Source organism: Lissotriton vulgaris, chromosome 4_1 (assembly GCF_964263255.1).
Source record: "Lissotriton vulgaris chromosome 4_1, aLisVul1.2, whole genome shotgun sequence".
Taxonomy (NCBI): domain Eukaryota; kingdom Metazoa; phylum Chordata; class Amphibia; order Caudata; family Salamandridae; genus Lissotriton; species Lissotriton vulgaris.
The window spans coordinates 1074200835-1074223032 of NC_141691.1; the positions used below are offsets into that span (position 1 = coordinate 1074200835).

A 22198-nucleotide genomic window follows, 5' to 3' on the forward strand; every position below is an offset into this window, starting at 1 on the left:
CCGGGGGGGGGGGGAGGCGGCGCGAACTGGCCTCTCCCGCCTCCCCAGGTGGAGGCACCTCATCTGCAGTGCGGCGCCCCTCACCGTTTCACTCGCCGTCCAGCAGAGTTGCGCCCGCACTTGCTGCTACAGTAGGCCGAAGGCAGCACAACGCGCCGAGATCCGGATGGCACCGAGGTGGTGTCCAGCAAGTTTCACTGGTGTGGCCATCCTACAATGCTGCGCCGAAAGACGGCGTGGGGTGCCCGGGGGGGGGGAGGCGGCGCGAACTGGCCTCTCCCGCCTCTCCAGGTGGAGGCACCTCATCTGCAGTGCGGCACCCCTTACTGTTTCACTCGCGTCCAGCAGAGTTGCGCCCGCACTTGCTGCTACAGTAGGCCGAAGGCAGCACAACGCGCCGAGATCCGGATGGCACCGAGGTGGTGTCCAGCAAGTTTCACTGGTGTGGCCATCCTACAATGCTGCGCCGAAAGACGGCTTGGGGTGCCCGGGGGGGGGGAGGCGGCGTAAACGGGCCTCTCCCGCCTCCCCAGGTGGAGGCACCTCATCTGCAGTGGGGCGCCCCTTAGCGTTTCCCTCGCCGTCCAGCAGAGTTCCGCCCGCTCTTGCGGCACAGTGCCTCACCCCCATCCAGCTGAGTTCCGCCCGCTCTTGCGGTACAGCGTCTCGCCCGCCATCCAGCTGAGTTGCGGTCGCTCTTGCGGTACAGTGACTTACCCGCCATCCAGCTGAATTGCGCCCACTCTTGCGGTGCAGCGATAGCCGGCTGCAACAGGACTCTCAAAATGGTGGCCGGCTCTTTGGATTTGGGCCTGGTCCACTAAAATGGCCCTGGGACACCTTGGAACTCGGACGCTTGCCTGCTAGGGCATGGGCCCCATTCACAAAAGCGTCCCCTCTTTTGACTGATTGTTCTGGTTGCCTATCTCTTCTGTTGTCATTTAACGGAACCTTTTTGGACTGCCAAAAGGGATTCTGGTCCGACCGCTGGTTGGTGGAGACATTTTGACTATATCCTGGACCTGCCCGGCCTTGCCCAAAATGGCGTCGGTATAAATGGGACTCGTAACTCCTTGTTGTGTACTGGTTGCCCAACCTTGATATCACGAGATACGTATGCAGTTTTGAAGCACATGGCGGGCGGGGACGAGTACTGATTGAACATTTGGACATCCCTATTGATATTAAGTTCTGATGTGTTATTGATTACTGTACTATTGAAAGTTCGAATTAACGTCACCCATGGTACTTGCCCGCAAATGTATATCTAGATAATTTTATTGTAACTGGCCCTGTCGTACTTTAATTATAAAATGTACGTCCACCGACTCCGCAACTGTTAGACACCTTAGTTCTTGCAACCTAATGGGTCGCCCGTTACGTTCTTCTACAGTGTAAATGTCCCCTCATCATATACGATTCCAGTTTGCTCCGTGGCCGGCCCACGTGGTTATAGGCCCGTATTTGTATACTGACATTTTCACAATAAAGGTTTTTAAAACAAAACATGGTAGTAGTACCTAGATTGGTAAAGTTTTGAATAATAGCCACTGTTTTTGAATCAGTAAAAGGCAAGTGAAATAAAGCAGCCCGATTACATGACGGTTAAAAGGTATAATACACAGGAACGCAGTAAAGATAAATGGTCAAGGGCTGTTGTGTTTTCCACTCCTGCAACATAAAGTGATCGATAAGAATCAGATATTCATGCCTATCAGCGACTAAGACAGCAGGCCGAGCCTCTTTTGTTCAACGGCTCCCTCATGGGACGAAGAAACGCCCTTTTTCTCGAAATAGGAATATTTTACTTGCAGGACAGTTGTAAATTTCCCGGGAAAATACATTAGCCTGGAACATTGTTAGTGATAAACTGTAAATGCATCTGGGTCCTTTGCTTTACAAGTCAGAGTGAGAAAAAAAAGGTGGGGCTTTCATCATTTGGGAAAAAAAAATGTTCGAAAGCAATGAAAAGTGTTATTTTTAGGTCATATGACCAAGCCTTTCATCATTAGAATAACAAAAGTAAAATGAACCAATGAAAAGTTTTATTAACAAGTCACATGACCTGTTATGCTTACGTTACGCGCTGCGCGCCGCGCTCTGGATCGTTTCCGGGAAGTTGCGCCTCGCGCACCGGAGCACTTCCGGGTGCGCTAACGCGGCGCGTCATATGATGCATTACGCGACAACGCAGGTCCAGAATATAGTCAAAATGTCTCCACCAACCAGCGGTCGGAACACAACCCCTTTCAGCAGTCCAAAAAGTTCTGTTAAATGACAACAGAAGGGACAGGCAACAAGAACCATCAGTCAAAGAGGGGAGGGCAAGTTCTTCTCTACCGGGTCACGTTGGGGCTCCACCGGAACTGATCGAATTGGTAGTCTACAGTGTTTCTGGATGTTTCAGACTGAAGCTGGCGTCAGCATGAGAGCACCACCATCTCGTGGCTACGTCGTGGCCATTCCGCGAGCAATCATGGTAGTCGCTCCTCACCGGAAGTCTACGGGAGTCGGGGGTCCCGGTGACTGTTGTAGAATCTTCAAGGCTGAGGGGACTCTTTTGGGAATGGGGCCCATGCCCTAGCAGTCAAGCGTCCGAGTTCCACGGTTGCCCAGAGCCATCTTTGCAGGCCAGGCCCAAGTCTGTGGAGCCGACCGCCATTTCGTGAGCTCCGTAGCAGCCGCCTTTCACTGTACCGCAAGATTGGGTGCAATTCCGTTGGATGGCGGGTGAGACGTTGTAATAGCAAGAGCAGGCGCAATTCAGCTGGCCGAGCGAGGCACTGTGTCGCAAGAGCGGGCGCAAGTCAGCTGGTCGAGTGAAGCGCTGGGGTGTAGCTGAGAAACCTCCACCTGGGGAGGTGGGGGAGGCTCGTTCGCGCCGCCTCTCCCTTCTACTGCACCCCACGCCGTCTCCTGGCGCAGGTATATGTGATGGTCGGACCAGGGCACCGCAGGACGTGTCTTCAGGTCAAACGCATTGTGGGACAAGGTGTGGAGCAGGCGCAATTATCTCGGGGGCCTCCGTCAACCGGTTCAGGGAGGCACAGCATCACATTGTTTTCCAATGCAGTCAGGTCCACAAACAGCCCCCATTTACTTTGAGAATAGTGAAGCTGCAGCAGGTGCAAATAAGCTTCAGACAGTGTTACAAGCGCTGCTCGGAACCCTCAACTATGGCACCCAACATCCAGGACTTATGCCATTTGTGCAAGGCAGTGACATCGAAGCATCTCAGGGACCAAGCAACATACCATATCCAGAGTCCTTCCCACAACCTCTGCCTTCCTTCTTACCTAGTTATTGTTCTTTCACTCCCACTCCAGGCTTTTAGTCTGTGGATGGAAAACCATGAACCTACACTCACCTATGAAAATCTTACTATTAATGGTTGATTTTGAGTCCAAAATACAAAGGCTTGTTTGGATCGATGTTGCAGCCGGCTGCCATGTAAATAGATATTTAATAAAACGTTTTACCCTAGTACTTGTTGATTTTGAGCCCCAAATACAAAGGCTTGTTTGGATCGATGTTGCAGCAGGCTGCCATGTAAATAGTTATTTAATAAAACGTTTTACCCTGTTACTTTGCTGGTGTGTTGTATATATTTATAATATTTGCATAGTGTTTGTCGTTATTTTGGGTGGGGTGGGCGGCGGAGCCGAGCTGTCTTGCAGCCATCATGGTGTCGAGCTCAGTTCCTCTCACTAGTTTCGTATTTGTCATGAGGAGTTGTTCATAATGTTTCTATTTTAGCGAGGTCAAAAAGAGATCCCATTAGTGGCCTACTGATTTTGCTTGATTCCTTTTGTTTTTTTAACGATTTTTCACTATCTGCAAAGACTAAACAGAGTATTGCGACTCTGTGCTTGTTTGTAAATAGAGAATGAACCAAAGAGACCCAATTCCAAAACAATAAATGCTAGGATAACAATCAATCAAATGGAGAGGGAAGCAGGCACGACGGATTACAACGGGGGCAAAGGCCTGTATTACCTACCCTTCACTATCTGCAAAGAGAGAATACTCCTAAAAGAAAAGAGGAGGGGGGGGGGCAGCGTTCAAAGCACATCAGCGTGCATAAATACGAAAATGTTTTTACCTACCACGTACTTGACATTTTACAGCTTTTGATATTTGCTATTAAAAAAACATTGAAATTCACTGAAAAAACCATGGGTTATAGACCATATATAGTTAGGAATTAGCATTTACAAAACATTATTTTACTCACACAAAACCATTGAAATTTCATATATAGTTAGTTGCACTAACTATATATCGCGCACCCGCAATCCACTGCTGATCATGTCACATATTACATCATTCATGACATGATCAGTGACATCACTGATGACATCACTGATGACATCTCAAATGACATCACTGATGACATCACTGAAGACCATATCCAGTGACTGTGTGTTCCTGTAAAGTCAAAATATGTCTTACATATTGAAGAATGAGTGGATATATAAGTGTCTGGATGAAGGATTTAGTAGGTGCATGACTGACTGTATGAGTGAGTGATTAAATGTGTCTCACTGAGTGCATGGGTTAGTGACTAAACTGTCTTAATTTGTGCATCATTATGTCTGTTGTTCTGTAAACTGCTGCATTTGTTGATCAGTAGCTTTATGATTAAGTATATGGGTTATTGATTGATTGTCCAAGTATTTGTATGGGAGACTGAGTGTGTGTGTGGTTGGCTGGGAGGTGTATGACTCTGTGCATAGATGTGTGAGCAGTTGATTTACTAGATGTATGGGTTCAAAAGTGCATGTGGAAACGGCTGTATGGGCGATTGACTGTGTGCATGAGTGTATTGGTGAGTGAATGGATATCTCAGTGCTACATGTCAAAGTAAGTACATATGTAAAACACAGTACATGTGAGAGTTGACATATATAAATAACTGTGCATAAGAGCCAGTGAATTTGTGGCTGTATGGATCATTGTGAACTTGTATCAGGGATTGTATAAGAGAGTAAATATGTGTTAGTATATGTTTGAATAAGTAAGGTGTGTATAACTGTATAGTTGAGGAAATGGAAGTGTGATTGATTCTTTGCATGACTGACTAGGTGTGTGAGTAACTCCATGGATGAGTGACAGTCTGTGAGTGTCTACTTACTCTGAGTGTATCTAAGATTATATTAGACTCTGAAGAGGTTCACCGTATTATCACATTAATGATGTCATCAGTGATGTGATCAGTAATGTCAAATGAGATGTCATCAGTGATGTCATTTGAGATGTCATCAGTGATGTCATCAGTGATGTCATCAGTGATGTCACTGATCATGTCATGAATGATGTAATATGTGACATGATCAGCAGTGGATTGCGGGTGCGCGATATATAGTTAGTGCAACTAACTATATATGAAATTTCAATGGTTTTGTGTGAGTAAAATAAGGTTTTGTAAATGCTAATTCCTAACTATATATGGTCTATAACCCATGTTTTTTTCAGTGAATATATATATATTTATATATTACCTACTGGCGGTCGCCAGTAGGTAGTTATAGTTAGGATTATTTTCAATAGGGAAATCGCAACATTCTATTGGGAATAACTTTAGCGCCGGTTGAGGAATCTGCCTGAAAATGTCCTCAAATTTGCCTTGCGGCACTCCGGTCCTTCCCTGAAAGTTTGGGGGGGGATTCGTCAAGCGGGGGCCGAGATAAAAGGGGGGTCCCAAAACGTGTTTTCCCCATGTTAATTTCCATAGGGCGGTCGACCTCACTTTTAGCTCGAACGGCTGAATGGATTTCCACCAAACTTGGCAAAAATGTACGTACTGGTTGCCCGATGTGCCTTTGCTATGTCTCAAGATATGTGCTCCAGTGGATTTTGAGTAATTTAGGTTAAAAAATATATATATATCTATAAGCGCGCCACGGTACGCGCACCGGGTGCGCTACGGGAGTTCGCAAGCGGAGAGCTGATTGGCTCTCGGGTGTCTGTCAACATTCCAAACAGTCCGGAGATGCTGCCATCTTGTGTCTCGGTCGGATCGAGACACAAGAGGAGGCAAAAACAAAGGGGGAAATTACCAAAAGGGGGCAGGGTAGACCCCCTGATCCCCTAGGTTTGATGTGGGGGCCATAAAAGGGCCCCGCGGGGCAAAAAACTTTTTTATTTTTGTTTCGATTTTCGCGGGGGGAGCGCCCGGTACGCACAACGGAGAGCGTACGGGGGAGCGTAGGATGGGGAAAACCCAGTTCATTCACTGTGTCACCTCTACGACCCTTTCTTGCGTCAATACGCCCCTTTTGCATACATTACACCTGACGTAGGTATAATGTGGCGCAGGGGTTTACAAAGTGACGCATCTACCTAGATGCGTCACTTTGTAAATATGACTCAATAAGGTGCCTGTTTTACGCTGCAGATGCGTCACAAAAAGTGACGTACCGGTGGCGTAAAAGTACAAAGTGACGCATCTACCTAGATGCGTCACTTTGTAAATATGACTCAATAAGGTGCATTTTTAACAGCACTGGTGCGTCACAAAAAGTGACGTACCAGTGGCGTAAAAGTGACGCATGGCCTAATAAATGAGGCCTTCAGTCTTCTACTCATGCGTCATATTAAATATATGACGTATTATGTCGTAAGTACTTACAGATACGTCAGTATTTCAGACGTATCTGTAAGCGCAAAAGTGATGCATTGCTGGAGTGTGTCACAAAAATGATGCAACTCCAGCAATGCATCCTTTCACATGGGGCCAGGCCCATGTGAAAGGGCCTGCATCAGTCTTCTGCCTGCTGTGAAACAGGCGCAAGATTTGGACGCAACAGCGTCATAAAAGTGACGCAGTGATATCTCATAGATTTCACTGCGTCACCTCTACGACCCTTTCTTGCGTCAATACGTCCCTTTTGCATACATTACACCTGACGTAGGTATAATGTGGTGCAGGGGTTTACAAAGTGACGCATCTACCTAGATGCGTCACTTTGTAAATATGACTCAATAAGGTGCATTTTTAACAGCACTGGTGCGTCACAAAAAGTGACACACCGGTGGCGTAAAAGTGACGCATGGCCTCATAAATGAGGCCTTCAGTCTTCTAGTCATGGGTCATATTAAATATATGACGTATTATGTCGCAAGTACTTACAGATACGTCAGTATTTCAGACGTATCTGTAAGCGCAAAAGTGATGCATTGCTGGAGTGTGTCACAAAAATGATGCAACTCCAGCAATGCATCTTTTATTACCCTTCCACACCCCCGTTCCTTTTCTACATTTTCTTTAAATATCCACATTCCCCATGTTCACTCTCCTTCTCCTTACTTTCCTTCCCAACACTCACCTTCTTTCAGTCCCCCTACTTCACTTCCTTTCTCCTCTCATACCTTTCTGTTCTTTCTTACTCATTTTCCTTTCCTTTATCAATGCACTCCACTTCACTTACTCTTTTTCATTTTTTTAAGAATATAGCTCTTTGATGAGAATTGGAGGTAGTTCTGAAAAGAACTTTTTTTTTTCTTCTTTTTCTTTTTTTAGAACAAAAACAAAAACAGGGAATGGAAACTGCTCAAAAGGAGCAAAAAAAAAAATTTAGGGCTGGGAACGGCAGCTATGGTTCTCCAATGCTCGAACCATGAGCAGAACACTTTGCTCCCCATAGCAAAGTAGCTGATCATAGTCTCTGCATTTAACGACGCCTTTGTTAAATGCAGGCTGAATGTGATCTCCCCCTCACCGATGTTGTTGGTCCTCCGGTTGATGTAGAGGTCCCATCACTGGGAACCTCTTGTGCCAGAGCCCTGACACTTTCCCGGGCAAAATTCTGGGGGTGCCTCCTTTAGGGGTGGTCGGATTTGACCCCATTCATAAGTGTTCAATATAGATTCCACAGGGCTGCGTAGAATGCTCAGTTCTACAAACCTTCTTGTATCCCTGTGAGACTTTTGTACCTTTCCCTAAAACCTCTTACTGGGTAAGTCATGGTATTTTGAGATGCTCCCTAGGTAGCTGAATAGGGAAGCTCACCCGCGAATCATTGCTTGGCTTACTGTTTGGTTAGTGACAACGTCCCCTCTACTCAGCGTTCTGCTCCGTGAGCTTCCCATAGTGTTCTGAGATCCTGCTTTGTCCTATCGATCCAGTTTGTGCTCTTTTCCAGCTCCTGAGATTTCCGCCTTTGGGCCACGGTATTTTCTGTTCCTGATCTGTGTCCTGCCTGTTGTTTTTCCTCCCTCCCTGCTCCGTTACCTTTCCACTTCTCGGCACGCCCTTCCCCGGTGCCTAGCGTCCCCTACCGCCTTGATTCCCCGCCTGCCCTTCTCTCCTCTTTGTTGTCAGTTCCTGGCTGGCAATTTAGCTCTGTGTTTATGCTCCGCGGTCACTCTTGTGATCGGAGGGGTTTTGTGTATGTTTGTTGTTTGCGCTCCACTCCGTCTTGAGTTTACGAGTGGAGCGTGGCTGGTCTATCGCGTCTTGTTGTAGGTACGCCCACTCCGTTCTGCTCTTCAGTTACTAATCAGACGGGGTGTGTCTATTGTCCGTGTTTAATGTTGTTTGTTCCCTTCCTCCGCTTTGTCTTAAGCTTATGAGCCGGAAGTGGGGATTGTCTGTGTTATATGTTTGTTACTCGCTCCACGCTGTCTTAAGTTTATGCGCTGGAAGTGGGAAATTCTGTATCACTTTGTCTTTAGCTTTATAAGTGATACTAGTGTCATCAGCTGCGCTTGTAGCCCCCAGTCCTGCTCTGTCTTCAGTTTAGGAGTAGGACTGGAATTGGGTGCATTCTACCTTGGAGATATCCTTGCTAGTTGTCCCCCAGGTTATCTTCTGTACCTCCTGGTTCTCGCCTGGACTTCTAGCCTTATAGCCCTGACACTCACCTGTGAGGTAAGTGGAATGTTATATTGAACACTTGTATATCAGCCCTGTAAAGTACTGGTGAGGTTAGTATTGTTGTACATTTATTTTCCAGTCTCCGGCCATCAAGACTGCAGCTACTTCACCTTGCTGGGGGAGAGTGGTATACTCCCTGGGAAAATTCCCCCCACACTTTTTGGTAGCAATTGCCTGGCAGCGAAGTTATACCTTCTAGCTGGGGTAGTTGTTGTCTGGAAGTGTGAGGGACATTCATCTTTGCTCCTGTGGACAAACAGCCTCCTCTACCGAGGGGGATCCTTGACAGAAAGCCAAGTCCAAGTATATATAGTTCACCCGAGCAAAGATGAATATAGACCAGAGTGTGGGTTCTACAGAACATACTCCGTCAATGGAAGAGATTAGTGCAGTAGTTACCAGTTTACAACAGGAAGTGGCAATGTTAAGAACAGAGAACCTGAAGTTACAGGCAGAAGTAGTCCACTTACAAGCACAAGAAACAGGGGCTGTGGGTGGGATCAATGCAGGGGCAGTGCCCAAAAGAAATTATATTCAACCAGCCAAATTTACTGTGCAAACGCCCACGGTTAGTTCACCTGTTGAAGCTTCAAACGTAGGCCCTCCTGTACAAGTTACAGTCCACACACCTAGCCCTGTTCCCTTAGCCATGCCAGAGAGATTCACAGGAGATAGTGCTAAGTTTAACAGTTTTATGACTCAGTGTCATCTTCAGTTTAAGTGCAAGCCGGCAGCCTTTCCAGACGATGCCTCAAAAGTAGCCTTTATTCTTTCTTATTTGGGGGGTAACGCTTCAGAGTGGGCTGTCCCTTTGGTAGAAACAGATGATCCCCTGTTGTATAATTACAACGACTTTCAGCTCAAGTTTAGAAGTCTTTTTGCAAAGCACGCTTATATGCAAGCCAGTGACAATGCACTGCTTAATCTCAAGCAGGGGTCCAAAGATCTTCTCACCTATATTACACAGTTTAACCGGCTACTGGCCGAAACTTATTAGCCTGAAGATAAGAGAACATCATTATTCTACCGAGGATTGTCTGATGAGTTGAAGGACATACTGGCACAAATAGTTAACCCGCCTGAAGATTGTCCCTCATTCATTGAACTCACGGTCAAATTGAATCATAGACTGCAAGAGAGAAGAGGTGAAAAGAATCGTATCGGATTCCCTAGGTTGGTCCTACGGAAAACAGACAAAAAGGAGATAAAGGATGTACCTGAGCCCATGCAAATTGGAGGAATGAGAGGTCCCATCTCAGATGAGGAGAAAGCTAGAAGAAGGAAGAATAATTTGTGTTTATACTGTGGCAAGAGTGGACATTATGCCAAAGACTGTCCCAACCGTCCTTCTACTACTCCCAAGAAAATCGCTGGTGTTCAGGAAAACTAACGAGCTTGAAGAATGAGGAGATCGATTCTTCAAGTACATGCCTTTGTCAGATCTCTCAAAATCAGAAGACACTGATAAGACCTGCGAAACATTTTCTATTGAATATCACATTAGTGGTCAGCAATCAAGATAGACATCATATGTCTCTTCTTTTAGATTCTGGAGCAACTGCTAATTTCCTTGACATACAATTAGCCCGTAAGATGAACATATCTTTCGTGGAAAAAGACAAGCCTGAACCTGTCAAGTCGGTAGATGGCTCTGAACTTTCATCAGGTCTGATTAGTCATCAAACATCTCCTCTGGTCCTGGTTTGTGGTAACGGGCATTCAGAACATATCGTCTTTGACTTGATTGACACTCCTAATTTTGGAGCAATATTAGGAGTTCCCTGGCTCCAAACTCATAATCCAAAGATTGACTGGATAGACAGAATGGTGACGTTAAAGTCACCCTATTGCATGACCCATTGTTATCAAGAAGCCAGTGACAGTTTGCATCCATTATGTTGCTCAGTGCAGTCATTAGCCGTGGCTTCAAAGATACCCGACACTTATGCTGAATTTCAGTCAGTATTTAATGAAGAAGAGGCCACTAAATTGCCCCCACATCGTTCTTACGACTGCCGCATTGATTTATTACCTGGGGCTGAACTTCCTAATAGTAGGATATACGCGCTGACTTCTGATGAAACCGAATATTTAAAGAACTATCTAGATGACATGCTACAAAAAGGGTTCATCAGACATTCAACGTCCCCAGTATCCTCGCCCCTGTTTTTTATCCCAAAAAGAGAAGATGGCTTGAGAGCATGCCTGGACTATAGGGCATTAAATAAGATTACTATAAAGAACAAATATCCATTGCCGCTCATCCCTGTGCTGTTGGATCAAGTACGAGGTGCAGAGATATTCACGAAGATAGACTTAAGAGGAGCCTATCATCTAATCCGGATTAAAGCAGGAGACGAATGGAAGACGGCGTTTCGCACCAAATTCGGTTTATATGAATATTGCGTGATGCCCTTCGGGTTATGCAACGCACCTGCAGCCTTTCAATACTTTATCAATGAAGTGCTTCGAGAATACCTTGATGTTTTTGTCATCGTGTACATTGATGACATTTTAATATATTCTCAAAATGAAGAAGAACATGTGGTACACGTTAAAAGAGTTTTGCAGAAATTACAAGAGAATTCCTTGTTTGCCAAATTGGATAAAACCACCTTTCACACTGATACCATCGACATTTTGGGTTATGTCATTTCTCCTCAAGGGATTCTTATGGATCCTAAGAAGACAAAGGCATTGATGGATTGGCCTAGTCCCACCACGGTCAAGGAAGTACAGTCCTTTCTAGGATTTGCTAATTTCTATAGGAGCTTCATAGACCACTTTTCAGAAACCATTCTTCCTATAACGAAGTTACTCAAGAAAGGAATCAAGTTCGCTTGGAATGAAGAAGCAGAACAGGCCTTTTGCAATCTCAAGAAGAAATTTATGTCTGCCCCCATCATTCGGCACGTTGACAACACTTTGCCATTTTTTCTGGAAGCTTACGCTTCACAAGCAGCGGTTGGTGCGGTCTTGTCGCAGAGGGATCCAGGAACTGGACACCTTCATCCTGTGGCCTACTTTTCTAAGACGTTGCTCCCTGCTGAACAAAATTATACCATAGGCGAAAGAGAACTCCTTGCCATCAAGCTATCCTTTCAGGAATGGAGACATTATTTATTAGGATCTCCACATGTTATCACAATATTTTCGGACCATCGGAATTTACAGTTCTTTAAATCTGCAAAAGCTTTGACACCTAGACAGATGCGTTGGGTATCCTTCTTTAGTGAATATGATTTTATAATCACTTATAGACCTGCAGCCCAACATGGCAAGGCTGATGCTCTCTCGAGAATTAACAACTCTAGCATGGCACATACGAATAGCACACCTCCTATCATCCCAGAACATAAAATCATTTGAGCCGAAGAACATCATTCTCAATCCTTTTTGGATATCTTAAGAGAACAATATGCCTTGATAAACAGACAAGATTGGATAAATAATCTGTTGAATACAGTCAAAGAAGGATTATATTTCCATGATAACCGATTGTACATACCTTGTCCCCCCTTACAAACTCAAGTATTGGAATGGTGTCACAATAGTGTTCTTGCTGGACACCCAGGAGTAGCCAAGACTGTTAGTCTTTGTCAGAGATGGTTCTGGTGGGATAATATCATTAAAGATACAACGACTTATGTTAAAGCTTGTTCAGTATGTGCTAGGCAAAAGTCTTCGCATTGTGCCCCCACAGGGTTGTTGAAGATCATACCAGCTCCTCCCAAACATGGCATACCATCAGTATGGATTTTATCACCGAACTGCCTTATAGTAAAGGGTATAATACCATACTGGTAGTAGTTGGCATGCTGTCCAAAATGGCTCATTTTGTTCCACTTAAAAAGATACCATCATCACAAGAATTGGTACACATTTTCCTAGAGCAGATAATTCGCCTACATGGTACTCCGGCAGTGATATTTTCAGATAGGGGCCCTCAATTTGTTTCCAAATTCTGGAGAGGAGTATGTTCAGTGTTACAAATGGATCATAGATTGTCCACTGCCTACCATCCTCAAACGCATGGTCAAACGGAAAGGACTAATCAAACACTAGAACAGTATTTACGTTGTCTACTGACCAATTTACCATCCACTTGGTTGGAAGCATTACCTTTGGCAGAGTTTGCTTATAACAATTCAACACATTCAGCCATAGGAGTGTCCCCTTTTTACTTCAATCATGGTCAACATCCTGGGTTCCTTCCTATTCCCTTCCCGACGATCTCGACAAAATACCTGCATTAAAGGAGCATCATCAACACATAAAGGTTGTATGGGAAAAGGCCATTCAAGAACTGAACAAAGCCAAAGAAAATATGAAGTATCAAGCAGATAAACACCGCAGAGAGGAACCTCAGTATAATGTAGGGGAAAAAGTATGGTTATCCACCAAGAATCTCAGACTCCCCGGGTCCAGGAAATTACAGCCTCGCTTCATAGGTCCCTATCCCATTCTTAAAGTCATAACCCCAGTGACGCTCTTGTGATCGGAGGGGTTTTGTGTATGTTTGTTGTTTGCGCTCCACTCCGTCTTGAGTGTACGAGTGAAGCGTGGCTGGTCTATCGCGTCTTGTTGTAGGTACGCCCACTCCGTTCTGCTCTTCAGTTACTAATCAGACGGGGTGTGTCTATTGTCCGTGTTTAATGTTGTTTGTTCCCTTCCTCAACTTTGTCTTAAGCTTATGAGCCGGAAGTGGGGATTGTCTGTGTTATATGTTTGTTACTCGCTCCACGCTGTCTTAAGTTTATGCGCTGGAAGTGGGAAATTCTGTATCACTTTGTCTTTAGCTTTATAAGTGATACTAGTGTCATCAGCTGCGCTTGTAGCCCCCAGTCCTGCTCTGTCTTCAGTTTAGGAGTAGGACTGGAATTGGGTGCATTCTACCTTGGAGATATCATTGCTAGTTGTCCCACAGGTTATCTTCTGTACCTCCTGGTTCTCGCCTGGACTTCTAGCCTTATAGCCCTGACACTCACCTGTGAGGTAAGTGGAATGTTATATTGAACACTTGTATATCAGCCCTGTAAAGTACTGGTGAGGTTAGTATTGTTGTACATTTATTTTCCAGTCTCCGGCCATCAAGACTGCAGCTACTTCACCTTGCTGGGGGAGAGTGGTATACTCCCTGGGAAAATTCCCCCCACACTTTTTGGTAGCAGTTGCCTGGCAGCGAAGTTATACCTTCTAGCTGGGGTAGTTGTTGTCTGGAAGTGTGAGGGATGGAGTTCTGGACTTTTTGGTTCCGTCCAGAGGTGTCAGGGTACAACACCCGAAGACCCCGGAGTTCCACCTGCCTTGGTGCACAAATGAACAGAAACACGGGCTTCTCGATGGTGGCGTCAAAGACCAAAGGTTTATTACTGCAGGGACACAGAAGTCACAGAATCTACACACGGGCAGAGACTAGGAGCCTGTTCGATTTGTACAAAGTGGGTTGCTCCTTATATACTGTTTTTTATGCTAGGGGCAAATTCTTTACATGTAATACATTCCCAAAACCTTTGTGTCTAAAACAATAAATATTTGGCGTTACACAGGAACCGTCGATAATATCTGAGGCCAAACATTGCGAAAAGAGGGGTTCCCACTAGTTTGTCACAATTCCCTGTCAATATTGCATTCAGGACCCGGACCGCCTCATCGTAAAGTTCGTTACCTCCCCCTAATAAAGATTCAGAAAGAAAGAAACAGAGCCAGGTGTGGAAGATAGAAAAGTGGGATAAGGGATGTTTGTGGGTTGTAAATGGGCAAGGCTACCGGCTTCGGCCGCCTAATCATGATCAGGTACAATGGACACGAAGACCAGTTTGGCAGGACTGGCCTCGGGCAGAGGAGGCAGCCTTTGTCGAGTCATGCAGCCACAGCGTGATCTGGTTTAAGGTGCACGTGTCATGTAAGAGGTGAATCTCCGGCTACGGCTACGTGTCCTTAATCAAAGTGGAGTGAATGAAGTGATCAGAGGCTATTGCATATGTGAGGGCAAGGAAACACAAAATGGCGGCCATGATCTAAGATGGATGCCGTGGGTATATCAGAAATATGTCAATGGAAGGAGTGCTCTTGCTCGTAGCGTAGCGAAAACACTAGGATATACTAAATGGATCATTTGCGGTTCACTGATACCAATATTATGTATTTCCGACAAACTTGAAAACACGGGTTCAAGTCGTCACGGAACCGTCACGGAACCTCAGAGACATTCATCTTTGCTCCTGTGGGGAAACAGCCTCCTCTACCGAGGGGGATCCTTGACACCTCCTCTCCACATGGCGAATCATTGTGGAGTTCCCAAAAGAATATTTTTTAGTGGGGTCACCCCGTGACAGGACTGTGTGACAGATCCTGCACTCCACATTTGGAGCATTTACCTTCTTCTGGTCATCAGATATGGAAAACAAATTCCAGATGAAATGTTCTTTGACTTTTGGCTGAGGAGGCTCTTCATCGATGAATTCATTGGAGTCATCTTCATTGCTGGATCGTCTGGCAGCCATGATAAACCAAGATATCCAACAAAGAACCGAGAGCAAAAAGGCAGGTCTTTCAGTCACAAAAGTGAAAGAAGAAGTGAAGGAAATGGGTGGGGATTTCATTCTTTGTAAAAAAAACTGTTAGCAACCAATGAAAAGTGTTATTTTAAGGTCACATGACTTGACGCGCTTGCGCTGCGCGCACCGAAGCGCTGCCGGGGGCGCTAACACGGCGCGAACGTAGGCGCTTCCGGGGGCGCGAACGAAGGCGCTTCCGGGGGCGCTTATGCGGCGCGCCTAAGTGACGTTTTGATAGTTTCACGGAAATGCAAAATCATTTTCATTTCCTTATTCAAAAATACTGCTTTTATATGTATGGTACTAAATGTCTTGCGTTATTATTTACTTTTCATTCATTTTTTTTACACGAATGCAAGTAGCGCTCTGGGTGCGCTTTCCGGAGAGCTTACCGGTGCGCGCACCCAGAGCGCCCCAGGAAAAAATGATTAAAAAAAACGTTTTAAAAATATTATTATAAAAAAATATATATATTAATAATAATTAATACTTACACCAAACAGCTAATTAAAAAAAAATCGTAGGTTACAAACTCGATATAGAAAGGAATTAGCTTTTAAAAAACCTTTGAAATTCAGTAAAAAAAACAGAGGTTTCCCAATCGTTATAGTTAGGAATTAGTATTTAAAAAACCTTTGAAATTCACTGAAAAAACCATAGGTTTCACACCAGTTATAGTTAGGAATTAGCATTTAAAAAACCTATTAAGTTCACTGAAAAAACCATAGGTTTCACACCAGTTATAGTTAGCTGGAAATTTTACTGACATAAAACCATTGAAATTCCCACGTTATCGTTAGTGGGACTCACTATAACTTGCGTGCCTTCAATGCACTGCTGATGACGTCACATATTACATCACTCATGACATGGTCAGTGACATCACTGATGACATCACTGATGACATCATTCTTGTGACAGAGTGACAGACCTCCTTTCAGTGTAATGTAACCCTTGAAACACATATTCAAAAATAGAAAATAACATTTAAAAAAAATGGAGATACCCATACCAGTTACAACAACCAATTCAGTAATACCACCATCTATATACACATCCACTTATTCACCAACAGTTCTATATAGTCACTCATACATATATTCACTCATCATATGTAGTAAAACACCTATACATCCTGTTACACACCGACAGTCATCCAAAAGTTACTCGCACACATACTCACACATGCAAATAAACTATTGAACATCCATTTATTTGCATATACAGCTATACACCCACTACCACCTTACTTCTAAGGAAACTTACACATATTTACTATCTAAAACAATCACTTATAGAAAGACATACTTATTTAAACAGGAACTCTTACAATCTCTCACTCTCACATATACTCACTTATATACATCAATACTCACATATACTAGATTAAAACAAATGTAGTTACTGATAAAGACACTAGTGAGACAGTCATTCACTCACTAACACACACATATACACACTCATCCACCCATACAGTCCTGCACATATGCTGTCTTCAAAACACATACAGTGAGTCAGTCATTGATGCATCTATGTGCTAAGTAATACCCCCACCAAACCATACAGACACTCATACTGATACTAAAAAAAACATCTAATAACCCATATACACACACATGTAGCTACTCACCAACCTATGCAGCCACTTCTACACAAAGTGAAATACTGATACATATATTTAAATGTTTAAACATTACTCGCTAATATATGTATTCACTAAGATACACTTAATAAACCAGTTAACCAATATTTTTTTTTTTTTAAACATCCATTTAGACACTTACTTAAACATTTATTCTTACATCGACCTTTTTCATATACATATAGAAAACATATTTATTTTTCAGAAAGACACACATTCACTGGATGGTGTCGTCAGTGATGTCATGAGTGATGTCACTGACCATGTCATGAGTGATGTAATATGTGACGTCATCAGCAGTGCATTGCAGATGCGCAAGCTATAGTGAGTCCAACTAACTATAACGTGGGAATTTCAATGGTTTATGTCAGTAAAATTTCCAGCTAACTATAACTGATGTGAAACCTATGGTTTTTTCAGTGAATATATATATATTTATATACATATATATATTACCAAGCTCCGTTTCCAAATCCGCTTTGCCAGCAAGAAAGGATGCAGACCCAAAATAGCGCTAAAGTAGTTTTATTTTGCCCGCACCTCCGCCATAACGCGTTTCACCCTGATCCCAGGGCTTGATCACATGACAGGATTAAAGCATTTTTTTTTACCCACTTATAGTCACCCTTTCTATTACGTCTACACCATAGTGGGATTGAGGCAAGGACATAGAAGAAATTTGCACACTCATTACACAAAGGCAGTCTGTTTTCTTCCAGCTTTAACATAAAACATTCTCAAGTTGTTTTATCCTTATCGTGAAAGGTAGAAATGTACAATTCACATCGTCCTTATAAATTTGCATGACAGTATAAATACTCAATCTTAAATATAAAATCATATAAATATATAAATATATAAATACATAAATATTTGTCATGTGCAATAAAAACATTCCATTGTTTACTTCAAACCCCAATGACATAATATATTATCCAACATGCTGTCATTATTAAACATTATGTATTGATGAAATGGCTAGTAAAATAGCATATATTGCTTCTGGCTATTTACTAAGGATATAATAGGTTAAAGCTAGGCTGCTTCTTCGGTTGTGCAAATAAATCCCCTGTTATATCTATGTGGTATTGCCCCAGTGGGCATGGTCTCCATCTCCTCAAATATGTGTCACGTAAAGTGCATTAGTGCAAAATGTGCAAACTGAGTAATTTTAATATCTGGTTCTACAACCATAAAAACCTGTAAGATAAAATTACTCTAAAAACCATTATTATAAAAATAACTATAAAATGGATAGTGCAATCAGGTGTTTGTGTGTGTGTTAAAAAAAGTGAAAATAAAAAATATTTGTAAAAATTGCTGTTTACATGATTTCATATCGGAATGCAGGCAGCATATATCCCCTAATGGGTAACTGCAGCTTAGGTGTATAAATACATATACTATACTAGAGTCTGCAACAAGTTGCTAAATAGAAACTGCACCTCCAACTCATTCCACATGGCACTGCTCTGGGCACAAAGTGACACCAATTCTACAAATGAGTATAAAAATCCTAACTAGAGTTCATTCCTTTCGGAGTCTTACTGTCCAAATTGAGAATGTTAGCTGGTTTCCAATCTCCTCAACTTCGCTTCTCTATTGCCTCCCCTTCTCTCAACCGGTATTGCGTCAACCACCCAATAACTGAAATCCTCCAGTTTGCTCCCATGGCATTCTTGGAAGTGACGTGCCACCGGGTATGTCATGTCGCAATTGGTGATTGTCCGCATGTGCTGGAGTATTAGCTTGTGGACCTGCAGCTTGGTGCTGCCCACGTAACGCAGGCCACAGGAACACTCCAGCACATAGATGGCAAACTCTGTTTTGCAGGTGAGATGTTGCGATATGCATATGGGTTTGGATGAGAATGGGCTGCTGTAGGACAAATGATTAACCCCAAATTTGCAGGCCTTACACAAGGCACAGCGATAGAACCCTTTTCTGGCTGAAAGCCAGGAGCTGGATATTACTTCCGGGCTGCTACTGACCAACTTGTTGCTCATAGACTGAGCTTTCCTAAATGTAATTATGGGTTTCTTAGGAAGCTGATTGCCTATTACTGTATCTGCGACAACCAGTGGCTAGTTATATATAAATTTATATGCACCGTCACAAATATATATATTTATATTCCATATATATATTCCAGCTCCAGAAAGCAAGCTCCAAGCACTCACGGGACTTCTGTTAGTATTATTTTGAGCAAATGCATTTCAGCACATTTTGCCTTCCTCAGTGCTCATTTAAAATGCCATCAAAAACACACATGTGTAAATTGCATCACAAGCAATGTTCCCTCTAATTTATTTCCATTGGGCCCGATTCACAGAATGAACTTACTACTTTTGGCATTCACAGAATGCACTTACTACTTTTGGTATTCACAGAATGAACTTACTCATTTCGGTATTCACAGAAGTTAGGACTACTAACTTTAGGACTCCTAAATGCCTTCTGTGAATACCGAAAGTCTTAAAATTAGGATTTTTCTCAATTTAGTAGTAGTAAAGTTAGGACTACTAACTTTAGGACGCCTAAATGCCTTCTGTGAATACCGAAAGTCTTAAAATTAGGATTTTTCTCACTTTAGTAGTAGTAAAGTTAGGACTACTAACTTTAGGACGCCTAAATGCCTTCTGTGAATACCGAAAGTTTTAAAATTAGGATTTTTCTCAATTTAGTAGTAGTAAAGTTAGTAGTCCTAACTTTACTACTACTAAATTGAGAAAAATCGTAATTTTAAGACTTTCGGTATTCACAGAAGGCATTTAGGCGTCCTAAAGTTAGTAGTCCTAACTTTACTACTTCTAAATTGAGAAAAATCCTAATTTTAAGACTTTCGGTATTCACAGAAGGCATTTAGGAGTCCTAAAGTTAGTAGTCCTAACTTCTGTGAATACCGAAATGAGTAAGTTCATTCTGTGAATACCAAAAGTAGTAAGTGCATTCTGTGAATGCCAAAAGTAGTAAATTCATTCTGTGAATCGGGCCCTCTGTGTGCAACAGTGTAGGGTCTCTGTACACTGCAGCCATGTCTATGGGTGCCAGGAACCAGACCGCTTGTGTGTGCAGTGCCAAATATCACTTCAAACGTTTGCTTCAACCCTAGCAGCCCAGCTCTATTAAGAAGAGACATTTTATTCCTCTGTCTGATTATGTAACATTTCCTACACATTGATTTATACACAGTGATTCAGTGTCTCTGTGTAATGTGTATGCAAAGTAAAGTGCCTAACATCTTACAATGGTATGGGTGGCGCTATTAAACAAAATAAATATGAAAGAGAGAGGGGTTATGGATACTTGAGGGTCACTGTTAAAGGTTGGTAAATGAGAGTATCTGTTGCGGAGGTGGTCATTGGGGTGCCAACAAACATTGTCACACCAGACACCACCAGCACTAAAGTCGGCCTGTTCAAATGGGACTAATAATTATAGTGAAATTATGAAAATATTCCACATTGCAATTTGAAACCATGGCAGCTATGTTGCTGCATTTCTTTTCTTAAGTGGGTTGGGCTGTGGGGTGATTGTGTGCATTTGTTAAGGTTTTCGTGTTCATTGCAGCTGGGTGCTGCGATTAACATGAAAACTTTAACAAATGCACAGGGACATCTTAAGGATTTTGAGTGCTTGGGCCAAACTTATTTGCAGGTCTCCTGATTAGAACAGCTTTGGATTTATGATCCAATTTCAGCTTTTTCATGAACTGTTTGGCCAGGTCACCGACACTGCAGAGGCACATTGGTCCAAATTCTAAATGTGCTTCCATCTAATATTCAGGGATAGTGGTATATGTTTTCTAAATTGTAACTTAGCCTGAAGGAAAAGGAGAGGAGACTAGTGAGAAATAGGATTTAGTGGCGGAGAAGGGGGGAGAGGAACAAAATAGAAAAAAAGTCAGGGGGCAAAGACGAGAAATGGGGAAGGGGTAATGGAGAAATTGGTTAGAGAAAAACGGAAAGAGAAAGGCAGCCAGAGACTTTGGAGAACTGGGACGAAGAACGGAGAATAGAAAACCGGTAAGAGAGAAAGCACAGAACAGGCAGTGAGAGGGAAATGGAGACAAGAATGGGATGGGGAAAAGGGGAAAGTGGGTAAACGTGGAGCAGTACTGATATGAGGAAGAAGAATAAGAAGAGAAGAAGACGGCGAGAACAGCTGGGGAGTGGAAGAAAAAAGGACAAAAGACATGTCTGATCTTAATGCTCCCGCGAGATAAGGGTGTACTCGCCTGCCCTAATCTGTTAGAATATCATTGGGCGTCTCATCTTCTCCTTATACCGGAGTGGACTGCCTGGGAGAGTGAGAAGGTGTGGTTCCATATGGATAGGGCGGTTACCTGTCGCCCTGTCTGGAATCACACTTTGCTTCTTCATGAGGCACGCCACCGCAGTGCTTAAATGGCGGTCCCTACCAAAACTGTACTCGAGATCTGGGACAAACTGGTTGTTCGCAGGGGTCTCACCTCTCTCCCATCTCTGCACACTCCAATTGCTCGCAACCCGCAATTTCCTTCTTCCTGTCGCCCACCTTACTTCGCAAACTGGACAAACAAGGGCTGTAGGACGATACGAGACTTGTTCCTAAGGGGCAGCATCAGAACCTTTGCCCAATGCAAGCAGGAATTCCAGTTAACAGAGAAGGAGAGATTCCAATATGTACAACTCCGGCACTGGATACAGGCGTCTTCTCTATCACAGGCGGCCACATAGCCTTTCACGCCGTTCAAACGGCTGGCGCACATAATTGATAATTCTAAGGGATTAATCTCTCGCACATACCAAGTCCTTCAGCACTCACAATGCCTTAACCCTACCCCACACAAACAGCAGTGGCAGACTCTCTCTGATGCCGGCATTGCCCCCTCTCAGTGGGTACGTCTTTGGCGCGATATCCCGAAAACTTTCCATAGCATCCCCCAGCAGGAATCCGCCTACAAGGTAATGACCCAATGGTACTATACTCCCCTTAGGCTTCAGAAAATGTTCCCCAACACATCACCTCTCTGTTGGCACTGCACTCATGAACTGGGAGATTTTATACACGTTTGGTGGTCGTGCCCTCTCTTGGCCACTTACTGGAAGGAAGTCCTCAGCCACATTAAACGGGTGC

General features: G+C 43.5%; 1 protein-coding gene across 1 annotated transcript in view; it reads right to left on the reverse strand.

Annotated features, from left to right (window-relative positions):
- The window catches only part of DNAH5 (dynein axonemal heavy chain 5), a 5605957-nt gene that overhangs the window by 2943999 nt on the left and 2639760 nt on the right, over positions 1-22198 (reverse strand). The window lies entirely within an intron of this gene.